The sequence below is a fragment of the Pleurodeles waltl genome, chromosome 1_2 (assembly GCF_031143425.1).
Source record: "Pleurodeles waltl isolate 20211129_DDA chromosome 1_2, aPleWal1.hap1.20221129, whole genome shotgun sequence".
In the NCBI taxonomy this organism is placed as follows: Eukaryota; Metazoa; Chordata; class Amphibia; order Caudata; family Salamandridae; genus Pleurodeles; species Pleurodeles waltl.
The window spans coordinates 958,865,316-958,891,626 of NC_090437.1; the positions used below are offsets into that span (position 1 = coordinate 958,865,316).

General features: G+C 42.7%; 1 protein-coding gene across 3 annotated transcripts in view; it reads right to left on the bottom strand.

Annotated features, from left to right (window-relative positions):
• The window catches only part of CRACD (capping protein inhibiting regulator of actin dynamics), an 801,959-nt gene that overhangs the window by 358,993 nt on the left and 416,655 nt on the right, over positions 1-26,311 (bottom strand). For all 3 annotated transcript variants that reach the window (XM_069200882.1, XM_069200863.1, XM_069200873.1), the window contains exon 4: positions 18,351-18,495. The gene's annotated coding sequence lies outside the window, so the exon portion shown is untranslated. The remainder of the gene's footprint in view (positions 1-18,350; positions 18,496-26,311) is intronic.

The window sequence follows — 26,311 nt, forward strand, 5'->3', positions numbered from 1 at the left end:
ATCTCCTGACAGTTGGAACTGAGCTATTTCCGGCTTCTCTATAATCCACATACCACTTTAAGATGGCCGCCATATACAGAGTGCTCCCATCGCGTCCTGTTTTTTGAGTCCCTTTTTGATTTCCTTAGAGGCTCGTCACTGACGAGGACGTTACTGGGCAACTGATCATCTAATTGATGGACGCGCGCTCTGCGCGCATACTATTTATGCCGACAGCCTTCCGTTTCCGCATATGTTCGGGAACGCGACCCCCGGGTAGGTGCTGCTGCATAAACCGGTGACCTTGCAAGTAAGTGTCCATCTCCCCACTTCCTTTATAGAAACTTTACCACGGCACTTTTTTGAACGCTACGATGCATTCAGGTCGGGGCACCTCGTGTCCTGCGTTTAATGATATGGCCGTGGATTAACAGACTGTACTCCTTCAGCCCAATTCTTTGTTTCTTCTTTAACTGACTACGGTGTGTTACATAAGGGTATGATTACTTCTGGGTCACGATATACCCTCCCATCTTTATCCCCCTCATGTGCCACCCTTCCTTTGACCTTTAGGAACGTCTCTTATGTTGTTTTATAATGAAGTATTTCTTCACTGGATAAAACTGGCTACATGCCCTACCCTATATGTGATATTAGGGATACTTATGAACATTTCTACAGAATTGATGATTGTTTTCTCTCTTGTTGCTTCTATGATGTATATGTATAAGATTTGAAGTGAGTCATATATAAATACAATTTTTTGAATTCCACTTTTACTGTAAATCCCTCATTTCCTCAAATTTGATCGGCCCATCCTCAGCCATTTGTGCCTTGGACTTGTATGATGACTGTATTACCCCAATACGATGCCCCCCCTTTTTTGGCATATGTTCTCTTACCACCAGATTTACTGTGTACCGGGTGATGGGCCAGCGATATCCCATGAAGCCTATTCTCTAATTGAGATGGTAAGCCACTTTATATGTTACCAGCATGGTGTGCCTACAATCACTTGATCACTGAGTGTTGCACTAGTTTGTCACTCCCCTTTTTCCTCATTAACCTACTCTCGTCGCCCTTGAATACTGGTGAAGCGATGATATACTGAGCTAATTCTAGCGCCTTTTTTGTTTCCCATACTTAGGGCGACTGATAGGAAAGGAAACCCAGACCGTTTTAGTCCTGTCAAGCGACTGGTGACGTTCTGACTGTGAGCGTTAGTCAACAGAAGTATAAGTATTTTGTTTTTTTCTTGTGGAGAAAATCTATGATTAATTAGGTCCTGAAGAAGCGTCACAGGATCCTGTTGGACCAATAACGACGCGAAACATGTCGACCACATATTAAGGAGAGTCGGACCTTCTCCGTCCTCCTTAATTACTTTGATTGATCTTGTGTGAGTGTTCAAGCATTGACTCTAGTTTCACTCCCTTGATTTCTTTTTAATCTTGACCACTTCTCAACAGCAAATAATAAACTATTAGGTGAGGGATCTGAGTCAATTTTATTATTCTTTTTCTGCACATTTTCTCCTCTCTCGGACCCATATTTGGCTCCGCGGCATCATCGAGTATATTCAAAAAGATCTCCGGCAAAGAGCTCCCCCTCGGGGGGTGCCTGTCAGACATTGCAGCGCCAGTCTGACGAGGAGCTGTCCGATGATGAAGCATGACACCGAATACGGTGTGTGAGGACCATTGCTCCTGATTAACAGGACTCTTTCTCTTTTTCCTTTCCTTCCAATTTCGGAACAGTGTACCTTATCATATTAGTACTGTGTTGGGAGGACGTACACTGGACCGACCAATCCTCCTCTCTTACCCCCCTCTTTTTTCGAAGTATTTAGTACAGCGGGTTCGCTGTGGGGTTGTTTATTTGATAATTTCTCTGAGATCATCAACATGGATAATTTTCAAGGTCTCAGCTTTGACGACGATATCGTGTCTGCTATTTTGCAGACTCCCTCTATTTTGGTTAATGATTGTGCAGGACCTTCTGGTCCCACCAAAGAAGAATGGGATAGACTATCTTCACTCAAACGTGACCTGGTCAAAACAGTCCTTCATGGGACTATTATGACCGAATACTTGAGAGCTAATATAGCTCCAAATGGACTATTGGTATCGAACATGCCCAGGATCTTCCTACAAGACCTTGCCTTTAGGAAGGACTGGGCTCAGGTAGCATGGAAATGCACCCGGGACTGGCTGGTCCTCATTATCAATACATCTAGACGACTAGCTGAGTCTATAGCGATTCAGATCACCTTCATAGAGAATACACTCAAAACTACAATCTCTATAGCAGCATTTAAGAGCCGATTAGCAGAAATCAACACTGACCTTAACGAAACCAAAGAATTCTTGACTCAACAGAAGATCACCAAGTTACAAAAAGACATCAACAGGTTTAATAGAGAGAAGATCTACCCATACATTAGAGATTATTACACGATGGAGACTCCTTCCGTTTCATCAGATGACTCCTCCACTTCTGGTAGGAAACCTCGTAAATATAGCCATAGCTCATCCTCTGATGGATGGAGCACGGATGATGACAGACCCCAACCTTATTTTAATTATCCTCAATATCATCCTGGTCACCCGATGACATGGCAACAACCCTTCCCTTTTTATCAACCCCGTCCAATGCCACCTTATATGCCTTTTTTAGGCCGAGGCAGGGGCAGAGGAAGAGGCAGAAGACGAGGGAGAGGAAGACGAGTCCACTGGTCTCAGGAGGAACCACAGATGGTCACGAGGAGCCAGGGCAAGACTCCCTCAACGATGACCTAGTGGTTAATTTGTCCTCTAAGCTCCTCTCCCCTAATGAAACCAAGGTATTGAATAAAGGACTGGGGTATGTCCCCACTCCAAAGGACGATTCTTTTCGTTTACAATGCGAACTGTCCCGGTTCTTTAGAAAAATACGCCTCCAATTTTTCTTTAAAGACAGACCTACTATCGATTCTCCACTAGACTCTGGCCTCAAAAAGCCTTCCCAATTCATACCTCCACTTTCCTCCATGCCTTGTGAGGTTCAGGCTTTCGAGAAAGCGGTCACCTCCGATGTCGAAAACCTACAACCACAACATAGATTCACTAACCTGTCCAGGATCGAGAATGAGGCACTCCGAGCTCTAGCAGCTGATTCCAATATTACTATCAAACCAGCTGACAAAGGAGGCGCCATTGTTGTGATGAATACTAAAGATTACAGACAGGAATGCCTTCGCCTTCTTGGCGATTCTACCTACTATGCTCATATTGATCGTGATCCTACGGGATGTTTGCAAACCGAGATACGTGGGATGATAGAGGAAGCTGTTAACAACACTTGGATATCCCAAAAGGAAGCAGAATTTTTGGATACAGAGGACCCCCGTATCCCTTATTTTTACTGCCTCCCAAAAATTCACAAAGGCACATCTCCTCCACCAGGACGCCCAATAGTCTCAGGGATTGGGTCCATCCTTGAACCACTTTCGATATTCTGTGACCATTTCCTACGACCTCTTGTACAACAATCAACCACTTACCTGAGAGACACTACAGACGTTCTTAATCTGATTGAAACCATAAATTCCACAGTACGTGTCGATGCCTTGATCACACTTGATGTTGAGGCTCTATATACAAACATCCCACAAGTGGCCACACTGGAGGTAGTTGAGTCGTTTCTTTTATCCACCAGTTCAGAATTCACAACACCTGTTCATTTTATCATGCACTGTGCTAGTTTGGCTATGACTCGTAATTTTTTCCAGTTTGAGGATAAACTTTTCCACCAAATCCGCGGAACCTCGATGGGCAGCACTTTTGCCCCGAGCTTAGCATGTTTGTACATGTACGACTTTGAGAAACGTTTTATCCTACCTGAGTCCAATCCCTTTTCCGCCAATATCAAATTGTGGCGTCGCTATATAGACGACATCCTTGTCATTTGGCATGGCCCTATTGACGTAGTAGATGCATTCTCGACTTGGGTAAATAGTCTAGACCCCTTCCTTAACTTCACTTCCTCTGTATCTACTAAAGAGATCCCCTTCCTAGATTTGTTAATCAGCATAGAGGAAGGTCGATTGAAAACCCGCACCTTTCAAAAAACCACTGATCGGAACAGCTTATTACTATACGAGAGTCACCATCCCAAAGCACTAAGAGAAAATTTACCCTTTGGACAGTTTTTACGCCTTAGACGGAACTGTAGTGATGTACGACTATTTAATACCCAAGCCTCTGAATTACAGGTTAAACTACACGACCGCCATTACCCGGATAGAGTCATTAAAACAGCTTACAAACGAGCTAAGTATAGTAATAGGGACTCACTACTACAGCTTACCCCTAAATCTACGGACAACAAGCTTACCTGTGTTTCAACATTTACACCACTTTCTAACACAGTGAAGAAGATAATCAATAAGAGATGGCCGGTCCTCTGCAGTGGTGGTGAAAATATCCCCAAGCCTGTGTTTGCGTTTAAGAGGACCGCAAACATAAAAGACATGCTGGTACACACCCGACCCAGACCCACCAACACCCCAAACAGACAGAAATCTCTATGGGATCTCCCCCCAGTTAAAGGTCACTTTCCATGTGGGAATTGCAATGTCTGCTCACTCACCAAACACACAGACATCTTACAGCTAGAGCCATTTTTAACATGGCATCTGATGAGACATACTAACTGTAACACCCGCAATTGTGTTTACCTTATCACATGTCCCTGTAATCTTAGATACGTGGGGATGACCACACGACCTGTAAAGATTAGGATAAATGAACACCGTAGCAACATCCGATGTGGACGTATTACTACCAAACTTAGTATACATTTCATTGAACTTAACCACACACCAGACGACATGCGATGGGTGGTATTACAGACTTGCGACTCACCAGGCACCCGCCCGTTATTTGAGCTTGAACAACGCTGGGTATATAGACTCCATACTCACCAACAGGGACTAAACGATGACATCCCCTGGTTCCACCTCTCCAAATAGGTAGCAGCTTGGTTTTTTATTCAATTTTTTTGCCCTTCTTACAACCACTCTCAGAAGGTCCTGTTTGTTGGTCATCCTCTTTTTACTCCCACTAGAAGAGATTAGAACTAACCTTTCTGGACAAATGACATTAGTAAGATTAAATTTATCTACAATAGGATTTTGGAGTCTCCTGACAGTTGGAACTGAGCTATTTCCGGCTTCTCTATAATCCACATACCACTTTAAGATGGCCGCCATATACAGAGTGCTCCCATCGCGTCCTGTTTTTTGAGTCCCTTTTTGATTTCCTTAGAGGCTCGTCACTAACGAGGACGTTACTGGGCAACTGATCATCTAATTGATGGACGCGCGCTCTGCGCGCATACTATTTATGCCGACAGCCTTCCGTTTCCGCATATGTTCGGGAACGCGACCCCCGGGTAGGTGCTGCTGCATAAACCGGTGACCTTGCAAGTAAGTGTCCATCTCCCCACTTCCTTTATAGAAACTTTACCACGGCACTTTTTTGAACGCTACGATGCATTCAGGTCGGGGCACCTCGTGTCCTGCGTTTAATGATATGGCCGTGGATTAACAGACTGTACTCCTTCAGCCCAATTCTTTGTTTCTTCTTTAACTGACTACGGTGTGTTACATAAGGGTATGATTACTTCTGGGTCACGATATACCCTCCCATCTTTATCCCCCTCATGTGCCACCCTTCCTTTGACCTTTAGGAACGTCTCTTATGTTGTTTTATAATGAAGTATTTCTTCACTGGATAAAACTGGCTACATGCCCTACCCTATATGTGATATTAGGGATACTTATGAACATTTCTACAGAATTGATGATTGTTTTCTCTCTTGTTGCTTCTATGATGTATATGTATAAGATTTGAAGTGAGTCATATATAAATACAATTTTTTGAATTCCACTTTTACTGTAAATCCCTCATTTCCTCAAATTTGATCGGCCCATCCTCAGCCATTTGTGCCTTGGACTTGTATGATGACTGTATTACCCCAATACGATGCCCCCCCTTTTTTGGCATATGTTCTCTTACCACCAGATTTACTGTGTACCGGGTGATGGGCCAGCGATATCCCATGAAGCCTATTCTCTAATTGAGATGGTAAGCCACTTTATATGTTACCAGCATGGTGTGCCTACAATCACTTGATCACTGAGTGTTGCACTAGTTTGTCACTCCCCTTTTTCCTCATTAACCTACTCTCGTCGCCCTTGAATACTGGTGAAGCGATGATATACTGAGCTAATTCTAGTGCCTTTTTTGTTTCCCATACTTAGGGCGACTGATAGGAAAGGAAACCCAGACCGTTTTAGTCCTGTCAAGCGACTGGTGACGTTCTGACTGTGAGCGTTAGTCAACAGAAGTATAAGTATTTTGTTTTTTTCTTGTGGAGAAAATCTATGATTAATTAGGTCCTGAAGAAGCGTCACAGGATCCTGTTGGACCAATAACGACGCGAAACATGTCGACCACATATTAAGGAGAGTCGGACCTTCTCCGTCCTCCTTAATTACTTTGATTGATCTTGTGTGAGTGTTCAAGCATTGACTCTAGTTTCACTCCCTTGATTTCTTTTTAATCTTGACCACTTCTCAACAGCAAATAATAAACTATTAGGTGAGGGATCTGAGTCAATTTTATTATTCTTTTTCTGCACATTTTCTCCTCTCTCGGACCCATATTTGGCTCCGCGGCATCATCGAGTATATTCAAAAAGATCTCCGGCAAAGAGCTCCCCCTCGGGGGGTGCCTGTCAGACATTGCAGCGCCAGTCTGACGAGGAGCTGTCCGATGATGAAGCATGACACCGAATACGGTGTGTGAGGACCATTGCTCCTGATTAACAGGACTCTTTCTCTTTTTCCTTTCCTTCCAATTTCGGAAAAGTGTACCTTATCATATTAGTACTGTGTTGGGAGGACGTACACTGGACCGACCAATCCTCCTCTCTTACCCCCCTCTTTTTTCGAAGTATTTAGTACAGCGGGTTCGTGGTGGGGTTGTTTATTTGATAATTTCTCTGAGATCATCAACATGGATAATTTTCAAGGTCTCAGCTTTGACGACGATATCGTGTCTGCTATTTTGCAGACTCCCTCTATTTTGGTTAATGATTGTGCAGGACCTTCTGGTCCCACCAAAGAAGAATGGGATAGACTATCTTCACTCAAACGTGACCTGGTCAAAACAGTCCTTCATGGGACTATTATGACCGAATACTTGAGAGCTAATATAGCTCCAAATGGACTATTGGTATCGAACATGCCCAGGATCTTCCTACAAGACCTTGCCTTTAGGAAGGACTGGGCTCAGGTAGCATGGAAATGCACCCGGGACTGGCTGGTCCTCATTATCAATACATCTAGACGACTAGCTGAGTCTATAGCGATTCAGATCACCTTCATAGAGAATACACTCAAAACTACAATCTCTATAGCAGCATTTAAGAGCCGATTAGCAGAAATCAACACTGACCTTAACGAAACCAAAGAATTCTTGACTCAACAGAAGATCACCAAGTTACAAAAAGACATCAACAGGTTTAATAGAGAGAAGATCTACCCATACATTAGGGATGATTACACGATGGAGACTCCTTCCGTTTCATCAGATGACTCCTCCACTTCTGGTAGGAAACCTCGTAAATATAGCCATAGCTCATCCTCTGATGGATGGAGCACGGATGATGACAGACCCCAACCTTATTTTAATTATCCTCAATATCATCCTGGTCACCCGATGACATGGCAACAACCCTTCCCTTTTTATCAACCCCGTCCAATGCCACCTTATATGCCTTTTTTAGGCCGAGGCAGGGGCAGAGGAAGAGGCAGAAGACGAGGGAGAGGAAGACGAGTCCACTGGTCTCAGGAGGAACCACAGATGGTCACGAGGAGCCAGGGCAAGACTCCCTCAACGATGACCTAGTGGTTAATTTGTCCTCTAAGCTCCTCTCCCCTAATGAAACCAAGGTATTGAATAAAGGACTGGGGTATGTCCCCACTCCAAAGGACGATTCTTTTCGTTTACAATGCGAACTGTCCCGGTTCTTTAGAAAAATACGCCTCCAATTTTTCTTTAAAGACAGACCTACTATCGATTCTCCACTAGACTCTGGCCTCAAAAAGCCTTCCCAATTCATACCTCCACTTTCCTCCATGCCTTGTGAGGTTCAGGCTTTCGAGAAAGCGGTCACCTCCGATGTCGAAAACCTACAACCACAACATAGATTCACTAACCTGTCCAGGATCGAGAATGAGGCACTCCGAGCTCTAGCAGCTGATTCCAATATTACTATCAAACCAGCTGACAAAGGAGGCGCCATTGTTGTGATGAATACTAAAGATTACAGACAGGAATGCCTTCGCCTTCTTGGCGATTCTACCTACTATGCTCATATTGATCGTGATCCTACGGGATGTTTGCAAACCGAGATACGTGGGATGATAGAGGAAGCTGTTAACAACACTTGGATATCCCAAAAGGAAGCAGAATTTTTGGATACAGAGGACCCCCGTATCCCTTATTTTTACTGCCTCCCAAAAATTCACAAAGGCACATCTCCTCCACCAGGACGCCCAATAGTCTCAGGGATTGGGTCCATCCTTGAACCACTTTCGATATTCTGTGACCATTTCCTACGACCTGTTGTACAACAATCAACCACTTACCTGAGAGACACTACAGACGTTCTTAATCTGATTGAAACCATAAATTCCACAGTACGTGTCGATGCCTTGATCACACTTGATGTTGAGGCTCTATATACAAACATCCCACAAGTGGCCACACTGGAGGTAGTTGAGTCGTTTCTTTTATCCACCAGTTCAGAATTCACAACACCTGTTCATTTTATCATGCACTGTGCTAGTTTGGCTATGACTCGTAATTTTTTCCAGTTTGAGGATAAACTTTTCCACCAAATCCGCGGAACCTCGATGGGCAGCACTTTTGCCCCGAGCTTAGCATGTTTGTACATGTACGACTTTGAGAAACGTTTTATCCTACCTGAGTCCAATCCCTTTTCCGCCAATATCAAATTGTGGCGTCGCTATATAGACGACATCCTTGTCATTTGGCATGGCCCTATTGACGTAGTAGATGCATTCTCGACTTGGGTAAATAGTCTAGACCCCTTCCTTAACTTCACTTCCTCTGTATCTACTAAAGAGATCCCCTTCCTAGATTTGTTAATCAGCATAGAGGAAGGTCGATTGAAAACCCGCACCTTTCAAAAAACCACTGATCGGAACAGCTTATTACTATACGAGAGTCACCATCCCAAAGCACTAAGAGAAAATTTACCCTTTGGACAGTTTTTACGCCTTAGACGGAACTGTAGTGATGTACGACTATTTAATACCCAAGCCTCTGAATTACAGGTTAAACTACACGACCGCCATTACCCGGATAGAGTCATTAAAACAGCTTACAAACGAGCTAAGTATAGTAATAGGGACTCACTACTACAGCTTACCCCTAAATCTACGGACAACAAGCTTACCTGTGTTTCAACATTTACACCACTTTCTAACACAGTGAAGAAGATAATCAATAAGAGATGGCCGGTCCTCTGCAGTGGTGGTGAAAATATCCCCAAGCCTGTGTTTGCGTTTAAGAGGACCGCAAACATAAAAGACATGCTGGTACACACCCGACCCAGACCCACCAACACCCCAAACAGACAGAAATCTCTATGGGATCTCCCCCCAGTTAAAGGTCACTTTCCATGTGGGAATTGCAATGTCTGCTCACTCACCAAACACACAGACATCTTACAGCTAGAGCCATTTTTAACATGGCATCTGATGAGACATACTAACTGTAACACCCGCAATTGTGTTTACCTTATCACATGTCCCTGTAATCTTAGATACGTGGGGATGATCACACGACCTGTAAAGATTAGGATAAATGAACACCGTAGCAACATCCGGTGTGGACGTATTACTACCAAACTTAGTATACATTTCATTGAACTTAACCACACACCATACGACATGCGATGGGTGGTATTACAGACTTGCGACTCACCAGGCACCCGCCCGTTATTTGAGCTTGAACAACGCTGGGTATATAGACTCCATACTCACCAACAGGGACTAAACGATGACATCCCCTGGTTCCACCTCTCCAAATAGGTAGCAGCTTGGTTTTTTATTCAATTTTTTTGCCCTTCTTACAACCACTCTCAGAAGGTCCTGTTTGTTGGTCATCCTCTTTTTACTCCCACTAGAAGAGATTAGAACTAACCTTTCTGGACAAATGACATTAGTAAGATTAAATTTATCTACAATAGGATTTTGGAATCTCCTGACAGTTGGAACTGAGCTATTTCCGGCTTCTCTATAATCCACATACCACTTTAAGATGGCCGCCATATACAGAGTGCTCCCATCGCGTCCTGTTTTTTTAGTCCCTTTTTGATTTCCTTAGAGGCTCGTCACTGACGAGGACTTTACTGGGCAACTGATCATCTAATTGATGGACGCGCGCTCTGCGCGCATACTATTTATGCCGACAGCCTTCCGTTTCCGCATATGTTCGGGAACGCGACCCCCGGGTAGGTGCTGCTGCATAAACCGGTGACCTCGCAAGTAAGTGTCCATCTGCCCACTTCCTTTATAGAAACTTTACCACGGCACTTTTTTGAACGCTACGATGCATTCAGGTCGGGGCACCTCGTGTCCTGCATTTAATGATATGGCCGTGGATTAACAGACTGTACTCCTTCAGCCCAATTCTTTGTTTCTTCTTTAACTGACTACGGTGTGTTACATAAGGGTATGATTACTTCTGGGTCACGATATACCCTCCCATCTTTATCCCCCTCATGTGCCACCCTTCCTTTGACCTTTAGGAACGTCTCTTATGTTGTTTTATAATGAAGTATTTCTTCACTGGATAAAACTGGCTACATGCCCTACCCTATATGTGATATTAGGGATACTTATGAACATTTCTACAGAATTGATGATTGTTTTCTCTCTTGTTGCTTCTATGATGTATATGTATAAGATTTGAAGTGAGTCATATATAAATACAATTTTTTGAATTCCACTTTTACTGTAAATCCCTCATTTCCTCAAATTTGATCGGCCCATCCTCAGCCATTTGTGCCTTGGACTTGTATGATGACTGTATTACCCCAATACGATGCCCCCCCTTTTTTGGCATATGTTCTCTTACCACCAGATTTACTGTGTACCGGGTGATGGGCCAGCGATATCCCATGAAGCCTATTCTCTAATTGAAATGGTAAGCCACTTTATATGTTACCAGCATGGTGTGCCTACAATCACTTGATCACTGAGTGTTGCACTAGTTTGTCACTCCCCTTTTTCCTCATTAACCTACTCTCGTCGCCCTTGAATACTGGTGAAGCGATGATATACTGAGCTAATTCTAGCGCCTTTTTTGTTTCCCATACTTAGGGCGACTGATAGGAAAGGAAACCCAGACCGTTTTAGTCCTGTCAAGCGACTGATGACGTTCTGACTGTGAGCGTTAGTCAACAGAAGTATAAGTATTTTGTTTTTTTCTTGTGGAGAAAATCTATGATTAATTAGGTCCTGAAGAAGCGTCACGGGATCCTGTTGGACCAATAACGACGCGAAACATGTCGACCACATATTAAGGAGAGTCGGACCTTCTCCGTCCTCCTTAATTACTTTGATTGATCTTGTGTGAGTGTTCAAGCATTGACTCTAGTTTCACTCCCTTGATTTCTTTTTAATCTTGACCACTTCCCAACAGCAAATAATAAACTATTAGGTGAGGGATCTGAGCCAATTTTATTATTCTTTTTCTGCACATTTTCTCCTCTCTCGGACCCATATTTGGCTCTGCGGCATCATCGAGTATATTCAAAAAGATCTCCGGCAAAGAGCCCCCCCTCGAGGGGTTCCCGTCAGACATTGCAGCGCCAGTCTGACGAGGAGCTGTCCGATGATGAAGCATGACACCGAATACGGTGTGTGAGGACCATTGCTCCTGATTAACAGGACTCTTTCTCTTTTTCCTTTCCTTCCAATTTCGGAACAGTGTACCTTATCATATTAGTACTGTGTTGGGAGGACGTACACTGGACCGACCAATCCTCCTCTCTTACCCCCCTCTTTTTTCGAGGCATCTAAACCATGACCGATCAAATACCTAGATCAGTAGGCTTCGAGGTCTTTTTTTCAGGTAAATTCTAAAGTCAGTTTCTTTTTCACAAAAAGCAAATGTATTAGCATTGCCCATGGCTTAATTATTGTGCCTACGAACACACAGCAATGCCTACATTGGGTCTTATGCCTAAAAAGCTGATTTAGGTTTTAGAGCCGGTTGCATCGCGGATGGAGTACCGTCTCTGCCAACTCTCGGTCCGTCTGCGCCATTTAGAGTTGGGTAAACCAACAGTATGTGAACGGAGCCTACTCCGGCTCCGTGGTTGACATACTCGCAAAGGCCCAGCGGAGTCCGGGCTGTCGGAGGTAAGCAACCAGACTGTCCGCCTAATTTAGAATGGGCAGTCAGAAGTCTTTATTTTTGCTATCCATCCCTGCCAGGTAAAACCTGGCAATGAGGGACAATAACAATATTTAAATGACCACAGCAGCGTAAAAAGAAACTCTCATGGAGTGGAGGGCATTTGTTTTACGTTAAAAAAACACTTGCTTTGGGTGTTTTTTTCTTTAAAATGCAAAACGTTGAAAAGATTGGATGGCTGTCCATCATGTTTCACGGAGCCATCTGTCAAACCCTTCCAGCATTGACAGGAACCATGGTTCCTGCTGAGGAATAGACTTACCTGAGGGGCCAAAAGACATCTCTAAATTAGAGAATGTAACTTAGGGTGAAGGAATAAACTACTCTGTAGCTCTGATGGACTGACAACCGCCCTCCAAGCTCAAGAGCAGGCCCCTAATCACTCTCTGCTGAACCCATGTGCAGTATAATGCTATGTTGCTTCTGTAAAATGTTTCATCACCCTGCTGGAATCAAATGGAACAGAGCAAAAGAACAAGCTAAGTAAGCTTCTCGAAAAGTGGATGGATTCACAGGAGGGGGAGCCTGCACATGGAAAGTCTTACCTCCACATCTGGCCTAGCTTCAGATTCCAGCCTTCGCAAAGGCTGGTACTTTTATAATGTTTCCTTAAGACATACTAAGTGGGCCAGAATTACAGAAAAGTCTATTGCCAAACAATAGGGAATCAAAACAGATGTATTTATATACTGAAGGCCACAGTAAAGCATGGTGTCCTAAAGAGATGTCATTGAATTGTTAATGTCTCCTAAGACTCTGCCTGCCTTCTTTTGGACACTTTGGAGGTGGGATGTTGCCTGGCTGAAAAGTCTAGGAGAGATTACTTTTAGGATGCAATGAAAACACGGACTTCTGTGACCACGAGGGAGGAGGTCAGAAAACACAAAATCAGACTTAAAACATTGCAATGGTAGCAACAGGACTTGACTATTGTGTCGGTTTAGACTCAAAAGGGCATATGCAACCCTATGCAATACATCAATGCATCAAAGGGTTTTCATAATCAGAGCTGTTCTGTTGAGCGTGTCAAACAGCAGCTCAGACAAAGCCGTCATTTTCAACTTTCTCTTCACTCTGATTTAATGAGGACACATTCCTGTTCCAGAAAGTAAGCAGAAAAGAAAAGGTGGTGATGGAAACCAGCACTGTAAAGGTTAGGTGTTCCTCTCTGTGTAAGGACAACAAATATAGATCTGGGATTTCGACATGCTAATAAAAGAGAAATGGCAACATGCCATCAGGCTGATTCAAGTTAGAAAATTTCCAAATGACAGACAACAAATAAGCAACCCTCACTAAGTGTCAAGTTTGTATTTAAATGAGGAAGGTGGAATGTGGAGATTTCAGGGATGAAAGCTGGTGGATTCGAGATATAAGTGAATTATAAGGTTGGCAGTTGGGACCCAGAGGCCAGATTTCGACATTGGCGGTCCGAGGACTTCCAATGCTGTGGTGGCTGTCGGAGCACCGCGGTTGTGGTGGTCAAACCACTGCATTATGAGGTTGGAGTGCAGACCCCCCAACCTACTGCCGTACCTGCCAGTATCCGCGATCCCGACGGGCTGACGGCTATGCAGGTTGCAATCAGCCAGGGCGGTGGGTGGCAATGAACTCAGCGTCGCCCTGCTGATTACAACCTGGTTCTCCACCAGCCTTTTCATGGAGGTTTCACTGCCATGAAAAGGCTGGCGGAGAACAAGCGCAGGGGGCCGGACTGCTGTGCAGAAAGTGCACATTCGAGGGTGCTGGTGCCCTATTATGAGCCGGTGACAATGCTGCCACCACTTTCCCACTCAGCAGACCAGTGGAAACCTTGGTTTTCACTGGTCAGGCCAGTGGGAAAGTCCTCATGGGGCAAGAGGGGAGGTCGCCAGAATGGCAGCGACCACCCCGTCAGGAGTTTACCAGATGGGTGTTCCCGTCCGCAAAACTCAGAGTGTGGAAGAATAGCTCCATGAAGTAGTAAAGATGCAGGTATTGGAAAAACACATTGCCCTCTATGGTCCTAAGAACTACAGATCCTTGCCACACACAGCATCATTGCAGAGCTGAAAAGTACATTACTCTAAAACAACTGCAAGAACAAATGAAATTGTGGCCTCTTTTAGATCCCTACCAAACGGGCTCAGACAACATAGTGCCTCACACCTGTAGGTGCAGTAGCATAACACAAAATGATTGGTGCCACTGGCAGACTGTCGTAAAGGGCTCTGAAACTCTGTAATTCATGGATATTCATAGGCTTTTCATTGAGGGGAGCCCCAGCAAGGGTAGAGCGCCTTCTGCACTGCAGGGACTGCAAGGGTGTTACTTCCCTGCATAGGAGACATTCTAGTCAGCATTATGACTCAAGGCAAGGGGCACATTGGGTCATGTTGCAAAACAGCGCTATCTTTTTTACCCAACTTTCCTGGACCACCTGATATGAGTGGCAGGAATTACTTTGAAACTTTTTTATATAGTACGTCCCTTGATCCAGCAAGATGGCCCTGGTTAGAACTGTAAAACTAAAAAAATCGTGCCTTGTCCATAGTGGTGGCAAAGTTAGGAAATGCGTTCCCTTTCACCTCTATATCAATCCTATGCTACTTGAATTAAGAAATCAATCAAGACTGCAGTTCAATGGCACTAAACAAAGAAAAAACAAAACAAAACACAAAATGTCAAGGGCATTTTGAAGCCTTAGACACAGAGTTAACATGTTGATTCCCCTACTGATGTGTTTGGTCCTTTGTAATCTAAAGTTAAAGTCATCGATAGACGAAACACAAATGAAATTCTGATTAGCAAAGACCCATTACACATTCTGAATAATTGACTGTCAACAATAAAGGAGTGGGTGATGCCAAGACCCACCAATATGCAGAAAAACAGAGCTCATATTCTTTGGGACCCCCAAACTTAGAATATCTCCAGCAAAACCATTACCAAGTTCTTCCCAGTGACATTAAGCCGGCAAAGAAGGCTTGGGATTTCAGTACTAATAGAGCACAAAAACTCAATGCACAAGTCAACAACTGATCAAGTGGACTTCCCACCAAACCTGTGAGGTCAGAGAAAAACTCCCTTTCTTCTAGGTGCATTGTAAGCAAAAATCAATGAAGCTCTTTTGAACTTCAGGACTCTGTATGCCTGTCTCTTTAGCTACAGTAACAGGCAAAATAGATGGAGCACATCCAAGGAGCAGAGAATGCTGGTGTGCACTCATAGCTGGGTATTAGGAGAAGATATTGTGTTCTCAGTAATGAAACTGCTGCACTAGTTTCTAGTCAGACAAACTATTAAATGGAGTAATGTCAAGGCCCAGAGAGAAGCGTAATAGGATTACTTACCAAGATTTTTCAGGGGCACTTCCTTCGGTGTAGCGTAAAATTATATAACACCATGGGAGCGCTCTTACAGCCCTTAATAAACAGACCCCAACTCTCTTCGAACCTGACCAAACAGATTTCAGTTTATAGTGAGCATAAATATGGATGTTTAGGGGTTTTAGAACCCAAATACTTGACAGGTTTGCTGATGAAATCAGAGAAGAGCACCCACAGTATAGGCATCTTTTAAGAAGCATCTCCTTGTTTGTTGTGTGTAGTGGGGATCTGCAGATGAACAGCTGTGGCTAAGGACAATCAAAGGCACAGGAATTACTCTCACACTTCCTTGCTTATCCTGCTTGATCGATTTTATGTATTTTGGACGTTTAAGCATTATTATATTTATTTGGAACAGAGAAACACTGCTTTAAACATAATTCATATAAATAGTGAAATATGTGAGATCACATCAAATATATTTGTAAGATTACTAGTCCCCAGAAAAAACTGCATGTCTGTACTGACAGACTCGTTTTTGTATTGAATCTACTCAATAGGAGCACTTTGTTGTGTTTATGCAAACCCATTCCATACTGTAGGTCATTTTGTTTAGGAAGGATTCCTTTGGTAATGCCACCGACTAATGAAGTCAGGGTGGCTTTAGGTGCGTTTCTTCAGCGATGTGATGTAGCTTGCAATGGTTTGATGACATGAGTAGCAAACGATGCCAGAAGCGAGTTTATTGCATTATCAGGTGCAAACAGGTTATTGCCGTTGAGGCTGCACCTCCTGTCCGTGGTCCCTGCCTCCTTTGAGGTAGCACATTTCTTTGTATTTGGTGCATGCAGAAAGCGGCTAGATCTGGTGGATCAGGCACTGGGATGCAGGGAGTGTACTGGAAGAATAGGAAAGGGTTTACAGCCCGCGAGTGGCAATTTAAGAGTTGGTGTCAATAGAATTGTGCTGCTTCTTAAAGGAAGGAGACAATATTTATTATTAAATTAGTTTTTTAAATGTAAATATAGTGTAGAAGATGAGAAAAATATAAAATTTGAGGAGGCTAAATGTGTACAACAATATTTACAAGTGTAGTTTGCAAAGTGAAATTGAAAATGCTTTGTGCCATACAAATGTCCTTTAATCTCTCCTTTAAATTTCAGACCTTTTTTTGGATTCCGAACACATGCTCACTGGTCTGCATAACCTTAGCTAGCTTTAAACAAGCATTGGTAGCGCCAACAGTAGTTCTTTTATGCGTTAAAATACACATCCTACTTTTGTGTGCTAACATACACAAACACTTGGGCAAATATGTCTTTGTGTAGGTTGCCATATTAAATTCAAAGTGATTTGCGATGGTAAGGTTTATTTTATTTGCATTTTGTTCTCCTGGATTTTGTTTTCCCGTAGTGTTTGGTCTTGGTGTTTAAATTCCGCTTTTATTACATAATACAAATAGATACCTTCTTTCATGAATATGCTCTCAAATACACAAATATTAGCAGCGAAAAGAGCAAGAAGAATAACAGGCATGTGCTAATGACGTATTTTCTTCCAATTGCAATGTTGTTGCAGTGTCATCTTAAAGATATTGGGGGCCCTGGCAAGACATATTTAAGGGGACCATGTACATTACAAATTTGAAATGTATTACCCCTTCACTACTATTTCAGGCACACGATAGTAAATTGTATGTTAAACTTTAACAAGACCGCGCAAAAATAGTTGAAATATGTCTTGCAATACCCCAAAAATCCTTACGATGACAAAGGGTAGAAAGAAAGAGACATCGATAGAGGTAGGCCGCGAAGGGGAGCAGTTTAGCTAGAGAAATAGAATGGACAGATCAAACAGAGAGAAGGTTCACTTCACCAGGTGGCTCTTTGGGAGGTGGGGGCCTGACCGACTGCCCACTTTGCCCATGCCTTAAAACGCCTCTTCGTGCCCTTGCTTGTACTGCCTATTTAAATAAGAGTTCCAACAGAGACCAATACTTTAGGCAAACATGCACATGCTTGTGTTATATGCAGCACATACTTTAAAAGGGGCTCTTGTACAAATATTGGTGGACTGCTGTCACTGGGCAGAGTTGCATCATATGTTTTTAACATTCTTATTGGGTTTTCAAATGCTTACAACTCGCAGGCTGCAATACAACCACAGAGCATGGGTCAACAACGGGTGACTCACATATTGAGCAAGAAATGTTGAACAAAATGATCAGCCCTGCCAACTGAGCTGTAAAATCCTAGTTCTAAGGCCCGTTTTAACGTCTATACGGGAGCACGTGACATAATCCCATCTCCGTGCGCTCTCATTGTTTCAAAGCCAGCGGAGTGCACCTATAATAAAATATCTGTCCTGTAGAAAGTAACTTTCAAGACGCACAGTAAACAGTCTGTTAAACTTAGTAATGTGTTTTAAGCCTCTTCTCCCACGCCAGTGCCATGAAGATTCTGGTTGCGTTTTAAATGTCATTAAGAAAGAGTTCATTTCTTACCTTTTCCACGCGCAGGTGGTGTTAGAGGCTTTCAGCGCGCGCGTCTCCTCCCGGGGCAGCTCCTCCACACGGGCGCTTGGCGGGAATGCGTCTGGTCTCAAGGCGTGTTCCCATGAGAGTCTGCCAACACCGAGCCTCCTCTCACCTGCGCAGCAGAGGGCGAGAGATGTGCACGATTAGTTCTCGCTGCTCTTCTGTTGTAAGGTGTGCACAGAGTTGCAGTATACACACCCAGTTAAGAGGTTTGATATGAGTCAAATAATCAAACAATGCAGATTGGCTTAATTACACCCCTGTGAACGCCGCAACGTCAAACATGATACGCACGAGGAACACTGAAACTGAAAATCTCTATTCGTCATTAAATAGAGACGCTGTGGAAAATAATTGGTCAAAGTACTGCTGGTTAAGAAAAAATTGGTAAAACATCAATGGGGAAATTTTCAAACACTTTGATCAGGGTTTGTGCCCCAATCGAGGTGCAAACCCAGCGTAAACGTTGTGCTGAAATTTAATTTCCAACGCAAACAAGTTGCCTAAAGTAACACAGAGAGGAGCTGTGTGCTACTTTATACTATATTGCGTCAAGGGGGTATTCTTTGGGTGGAACATGAGCATTCGCTTGTACCCATCAATGTTTTTTGACTTAAGTTCCTATCAACTAACATTTGTAGACAGGGAAGTGTGTTAAAAAAAGTATGCTTCCTGGAGTCAGAACTAAGTGGAAAAGGTTAAAAAGTCTACTAGTTTTTCAAACTTTGTATGTCTGCTGCTGCTGCATTGTACAGCACGCTTGCAAAATGTGAATAGTACTGATGCATACTTTATAAACTAGAATGATCCCCTTCCAGTACAAAACCTATGCTCGACAGAATGCACTTATACAAAACAAGGTAGTAGTAGAATTATGTACTTTATACAACAATCTCGTCGATATTTATAGATGCTTAATACAATTTGTACTGCAGACACCAAACACCACCCCATTGAGGACTGCTCCAGCTTTAAATTGGCTGTAACAGGGATAAATCTGCAAACTGTCCATTCAATGATGGGTAAAGCACCCAGCAAATGGAAGGACATTTCATTTTGGATTGCACAAAAAACAAACCAGCTGGAAGAAGTGTTTCCACATGCGAGACCCCAAGACAAACATACAATTCTCACAATGTGCGTGACGTTTGGCACAAAACGTGTCAATCAGGGTCATTCCTGGTATCAGGTTCACCTATGTCACATTCAATGAATGTGACACTGTACCCATGGCATACAAATCACACTTGTACTCTAAGGCAGAACAGCATTTTGCACCCACAGAAAAAATACTGACTGCAGTTCTGATGGCGGTCATAAAGGAGAGACCACCAGCCCAAAGGAAACACATTATTGTTGTTAATCCAATACGAGCCCTTGAGGCTGTCACAAAAGCAAGTGTCCCAAACACATAAGCATTACTTCCACATTGGTTCAATGGGCTACCTCCCTGACTGCCACTGACATTGATTATCTTGTTGATACAAAACGTTAGACCAAAGAGTTCCTTCAGTATGAACTAGAATACCCCATGCCCACCAACATATTGCCTCTTGACCAATACAGAATCATAATTTACACCAATGGTTCGAAAACAACCAGCTCTTGGTACAAAACACCAGTACTCCACAGCTTGTGCAGCCATTTGTGGAGTAATTAGGTATGGTGAATTCCACCGTCACCAGACCTACATGCAGACCCTACAGGACTGCACAGCACATTTTGCAGAGCTTAAGGCTCTAATTTTAGCACTGGAAACACGGATCCTGAACTTTCTACTTTGATTGTGTGTGATTTGTATTACTGTGTCCAGTCATTTAATGAATACATACACTACTAGCACCTTAAAGGGTTCAGAGACTCCAAGGGAAACATCATAAAACACAATTTCTTGTTGCGGAAAGTAGCAGATCTCATGTAGAAGCTGCCACGGGCTCATGTAGTACATACATTGGGTCACCAGCATTTTGGAATACACGTTGTAGGAAACTCATTGGCTGACAAAGCTGCTAAATCTGTAGTAGATATGGCTTCTGTTGCTGTGATTACTCATTCCTGTACGAGATTGGATGATGAAACATTTCCTGCTGTGAAAGCCACAGCTGATGTCTAGTCCTTACCAAAACCATATCTTGTAAAGTATTCTTGCCATTTAAGCACCAAAAACATTGCTTTTGCAACAATACCAGGGGTCGGTGATCGTGTGATTCCCAACCAAGAACACAGATTAGATCGGATTAAAGCAGCACATTAAGGGGTTGCTTCTGCCCATGCTGGTGTGGCAGCTGCTATCTCACTTCTAAAGAAACGCTATTGGTGGCCTGGTCAATACAAACAGACCAAGCAGTAGGTCCTCAGTTGTGACATTTGCGAACAAATTAAAGAGTCTACTGTGAAATGCCCATTGCAGACACCCCTCTTAATTTCCAACAAACCATTGCAGTGTGTGTACTAAGACCATTGCGGGCCCTTACAATTAGATGGTGTCATGGACACTACATGGACAGATTTGGCTTACACTGCCATGCTTTCGCTAGGATCTAGAGATCAGGTTTTAGTTAGGAACTATATATCTATGTTATTACAGTATGTTGGGGGTGTTTATGTTTGTATCTCTGAGTTTCACAATCCTGTTTTTGTTATTCCTCATTTTCCTAATCATTGCAGCTAATTCATGTTATCATAGATTGCAGTATTTTTAAAAATGTATTGAAAACTATCCTGCATCTCTTTTCTTGCCTCGGTGTGTGTAAGAGACTTTTTTGTGGAAAGAAAAGGGTAAGGCTTGTTCACCACGATTTCCCTGAGGAATTTTTAGAGTTCCATGCGCTAGGCTGCTACAAATCAGTTTGGGTTTGGGTGAGGTAGGAGGGCTGGGCTACTGGTGTAGGAGTGACTCAGTCGCCTACAAGCAGAGGTGCTGCCACCCCAAATCAAGCAGTCTTGTTGTGTCTTTACGACAGCAAGAAAGAAAGAGGAAGGCAAGACAGAAAGGGGAAGGCAAGTAAAACAAATGGGAAAGTAGGAAAGAAAGAGGAGGGCAAGAAAGAATAGGAAGGAAGGAAGGCAACAGTTAAGGTTGCAAGGAGAGAACCCTTATGACCTTATATTCAGAGTTCATGTTAACTGGTTAGGTAAGGTGTGAAAAACAACAGTCAGAAAAACAAAAGCCAGTTCAAAAGAAATTTACAACAATATGGGCAGGAGACAGGAACTGATAAAGCTGGAATGTGCCCTATGCTCACAAACAGTAGAAAGCCTTCTGCTGTCACATCAGGCGCAACAAACAAAGGCAACATTCAAGTAATATAAAGTAAAAACAAAAACACTGGCACTGAAAGGAATTACCTTTAATGTGTATGTGCTCCTTGTGAAAGGGCTAAATGTAAAAGTGAAGTTAGCCAGTGGTTGACGTAGGCTGACCCATTGTCCCATGCTCTATGCTGTAGTGGGCGGAAGCAAAATGTGAATGACAACAGATCAATGGATGAAGAGAAGTGGCTTAAAGCCCCTTTAAGTAAGTATATTATACATATACTTTTAGTAAAATTAGAAGGTCTTGGTTAACACCAGACCTAAGAAATGGTTATTGCCAAAACTCAAAAGCATCAGCATAAAAAATAAATCTTGATGATGCATACACTTGCATTCATGATCACTATTTGTCATGACGTTATGGTGTCCCCACGTTGATAGAGTAAATATGTGTGCATACATCATGACGAGACAGCCACTTTGCTTTTTTTTGCTGTTCCAAGTTGCAAATGGAATGGAAATTCAGAAAAAAGATGTACGAAAGGGTAATTTCAGAAAGGAGTGACTATTAGTAAATTGCTGCTACTAGGCCTGCCTACATTAAAAAAAAAAAAATTAAAAGAACAGGATGGGCAGTGGAGTAATGAAGGAAAAGGGTTTAAGGGAGCAAGTAAACACGGAATAGAAGTTGTAGCAGCGAGCAGATGGGGTGGAAAGTAAAGGAGGTCTTATAAAAAAGCAAAGTGGGTCAGGGAAAGATGGTGTGGAGGAAGCAACAATTATCTGGGATGGGAGAGCAACACAGTGTCGGAAGTGTAGGCTCTGAGGCGGAAAGCAGAACACATATAAGAGGAAGAGAGCAAGAAAACACATGCACTGTCATGGAGCGATAAAATAAAAATAATAAAATGAGATCCTTGAATGTGAGTAGTGGAAAACTACATGTCATGCAGTGAAAAGGATGGTAAAGAAGCTATGCTCCAGGGAAGGGATAAACAGAGGAAGGAAAGTTATTGTTTAAGACGCAAGCAAATAAAATTGACAAGAAAGATGAACAATTATAAGCAATTGGGCCAAAGTCCCTTGGAATACTGGTATTGTCCACAGTAGATCTTTAACAATGGATAGTGTGAAGCGGACTGTGCCCAGAGAACATGAATTCCATAAAAAGGCATTAACTGATTACATGGTAATTGTTAAATGCAGCACTGGATATGCACAATGCAAGTTCATAGCAAAGGTCACACGTATATGACATTCAAAAATCAATCATGTGCAGTTAGACCGAAATCAGCTATGCAGACATCAGGATGAGAAAACGTTAAGCTCATAAGCACAATGACCGTTCAAATTTTTCATAGATCCCCTTGAGCCAGAGCAGAAAGTCAAGTCAGAAAGAAAGTAAAAACAATATAATTGCAGGCTAACAATGATAACAAAGTTTTCCTGTTGTCTGGAAACTGCATGTCATCTTCTCTGCTGCACCGCAGGCCATCCTCTTCACCAACTTGGTGATAAATCTCCCTGTATGAGAAGAGGGATTTAAAGGGATGAGGTTTGGGGACTGGGCTGATTCCAGAGGGTGTAAGGAAGGGTGGGACCTTAAGTCCAAAACTCCCATGAAGCACCAGGGGCACTTTTTAATTGAAGGAGCTCAGACTGATGCCAACCAAGGGTCCAGGGCCTGTGGGGCACCTTTTGGGGATCAGGAACTCACTCCAGCAGAGGCCAGCATTGTTCAGGGAGGTCCAGTCATGCAGGTCAGCTGGGCAGTTACAGGGAGGCCTCTGGAGATTGTTATGTCCCTGGAGCTCAAACAGAAGGTCAGCCAAATGACCCGTAGAGTCACTCAGGTTAGCTTGGGATGAAGGTAAGGAGGTCCAGTATTCCTTCCCAGACAGCAAGGTAGCCCTCAAGCAGTAGGGCAGTCCTCTGGAGTCCTTCTTCTGTAATGTTCACAGGCCCAAGAGTATTCCGATGAGCGGCTCTGGAGTACAATATTTATACATGGTGCCAGCCTTTCTGGGTGGGAGGGACACTTTGTTTTACCCCACACCTGGTTCTTTAGCATTCTTCCCTTTCCCTATCAAGTCTCCAAGAAGGTCTGAGTGACAAAAGGCTGGTATCAGGTTCCTTTGTGTGTGCTGGAAGCAAGCCCTTTTAAGTGCAAGTGGAGTCTGGTGTCAGATTCCTTTGTGCGTGCGCCCTTTGAAGTGTAAGTGGGGCTGGGTACAGCTCCTCCCCAGTCATCCTGCCAGGGCGGCCCATCCTAGCCACTCTTATGCCCCCTTTGTGTCATTGTCTAGAAGGACTACATAAACTCCAACAGCAGAGCCATTCACAGTCATGTGACCCAGGTCACTGGCAGAAGGCACAAATGGTGAGGACAAAGAAATGACAACTTTCTAAAAGTGGCATTTTCAGAGTAGTGACTTAAAATCTGGCTTAACTGTTACAGAGGATTCAAAATTACAAATCTGGCTTAACCAATACAGAGGATTCTAAATTTGTTCTCAATCCAAAGTTATCAGTTATTAAATGTAATAAGGTAACCCAGTGTGAGTCAATGAGAAAGACAGGCCTAAAAACAGTGAAAAAAGACTTTAGGAGTTTTTCTCTGCCAGGACATGTAAAACTAAGGCACATGTGACCTGCTTTTTAAATAATACAATCAATGCACCCTATGCTATGACCCTTTGAGGCCTACCTTAGGGGGTGACTTATATGTATTAAAAAGGAAGATTTAGGACTGGCAAGTTTATTTTACAAGGTTGAAATGGCGGTTTAAAACTGCACTACAGGGTGCAGAGGCAGACCTGAGACATGTTTTAAAGTGTTACTTTGGCGGATGGCACTATAAATGCTGATGAGTACTAATATAATTTATTTTACAGGCCCTGGCACATGTATTATAATTTACTAGAGACTTACAAGTAAATGAAAGGTCTCAATTTGGGATATACCACTTGTACCATGTTTGAGCGAAAAAAAAAGCACTTTAACACTGGTTAGTAGTGGTAAAGCAGAAAGAATCCTAAAAGCCAACAAAAAATGCCTCAGCAAAAGAAGGGAGGGAAGGCAAAAAGTGTGGGGTGACCCTGCAAAGAGGGCCAGGCCCAACACCCTTCAATTTCAGTGTCAGGCATTCTGTTTTACTGAACCACTGAACCACTGTCCCTTTTTCCAAATTTCTATCTGGCATTTTAGAAGTTTGTGGTAACTTGTTTTGAAAACTTCAAATGTTGTGTGCTATTCGGAGATCTAAAAGTTTGGTTTGATTTTTCTTCCTGACAAGAAGTAAAATGTCTTATGCATCGGTCCCTGTTAGTAAGTATACTAACAAGCATTTATGTACCAATCACTAATAAATCTTCATTACAACTGAAGGGAACCATTCATTATAACTTTAAAATAATGAACAATTGAAAAATTAAAATTCGAAACTTTTTTTTTTGCATTCAGCTTCTTGATGCCACCTAACAACTCACCGAGCTTTATTTCAAGGATTTTATCTTGTGGCCTATATGTCATAGCAGGATTTCAGAAACAGAAGCAGTAACCCACTAAGCTAGCTACATAAATATAAATCAGTGACTTACCTGTTAAACTATGCACTTTGCAATAGGCACATTAACTCTCTACATTTCGGATGACGAGATAAAGCTGTAAGTAGACTCCATATGGAGCTCTCTAGCTGGTGCACTGACCACCAGAGTCATCTTACGTTGTTATATCATAGAACTTGCCGGGTACACAAAGTTCTCCGAGCAGGTGCCTTAAACTCACGTGTGATTTTAAAACAAAGTCCGTTTGTAACAATTAAGTAAACAATAACAGAGTTACTATCTAATTTGTACTTATTTTAATTTTCTTTTCACAAAAAACAAAGAAAATATGAGGTGTGACCTTCTCACCCCACATAACCTGGGCAATAAAACGCAAACACAAAACTGTGGTATATCGTAGGGGCCAAGTCATATACAGTACATTAAATCAACATTGAAACAATCAATTTTCACTGGAAAATTGATTTAATTTCACATAAGTCAATTTGTCTATCTATATCCTAACTCTGCCTGTACATACCTACACCTACACTTTGATACAACAGAATAAAATAACACTGATAACTTGACTTATAAACAGCACATTATGTACAAACACATTATATATTTTTTTACATGCCACATATTCTAGAGCAGTGGTTCCCAACCTGTGGTAGGGGGACACCTGGGGGTCCGCAAAGACTCCTCAGGGGGTCCACGACTGCTTAGAAAATTAAATATTACTAATAGATTAGGTCCCCAGCTTTCAGTAATACATTAATGGGGGTGTCCCTGGATTCCAATAATAATTCAGTGGGGGTCCCCGGGTTCCAGTAATGATAAAGTGGGGGTCCACAGAAGTCAAAAGGTTGGGAACCACTGTTCTAGAGTGTTTCACTCCTCAAAGGAAAATGTTGTATTTTTTTTGTTCTATGTTTTTTGTTTCGAGAGTCCTTTCATTCCTGCTTGTTTCCTTTTTTCTTTAAAGGAAGTGGTTACAGGACAAGTCCAAATGCATTTCCACCTATAAATAACTGCAAGGTTTAAGGAGTCTCAGGGCATCAGCACCTTTACTTGTCTCCTTAGAACTGTACTAGTAAGCTCAGTATATCTTGTGGAACTCCTCCT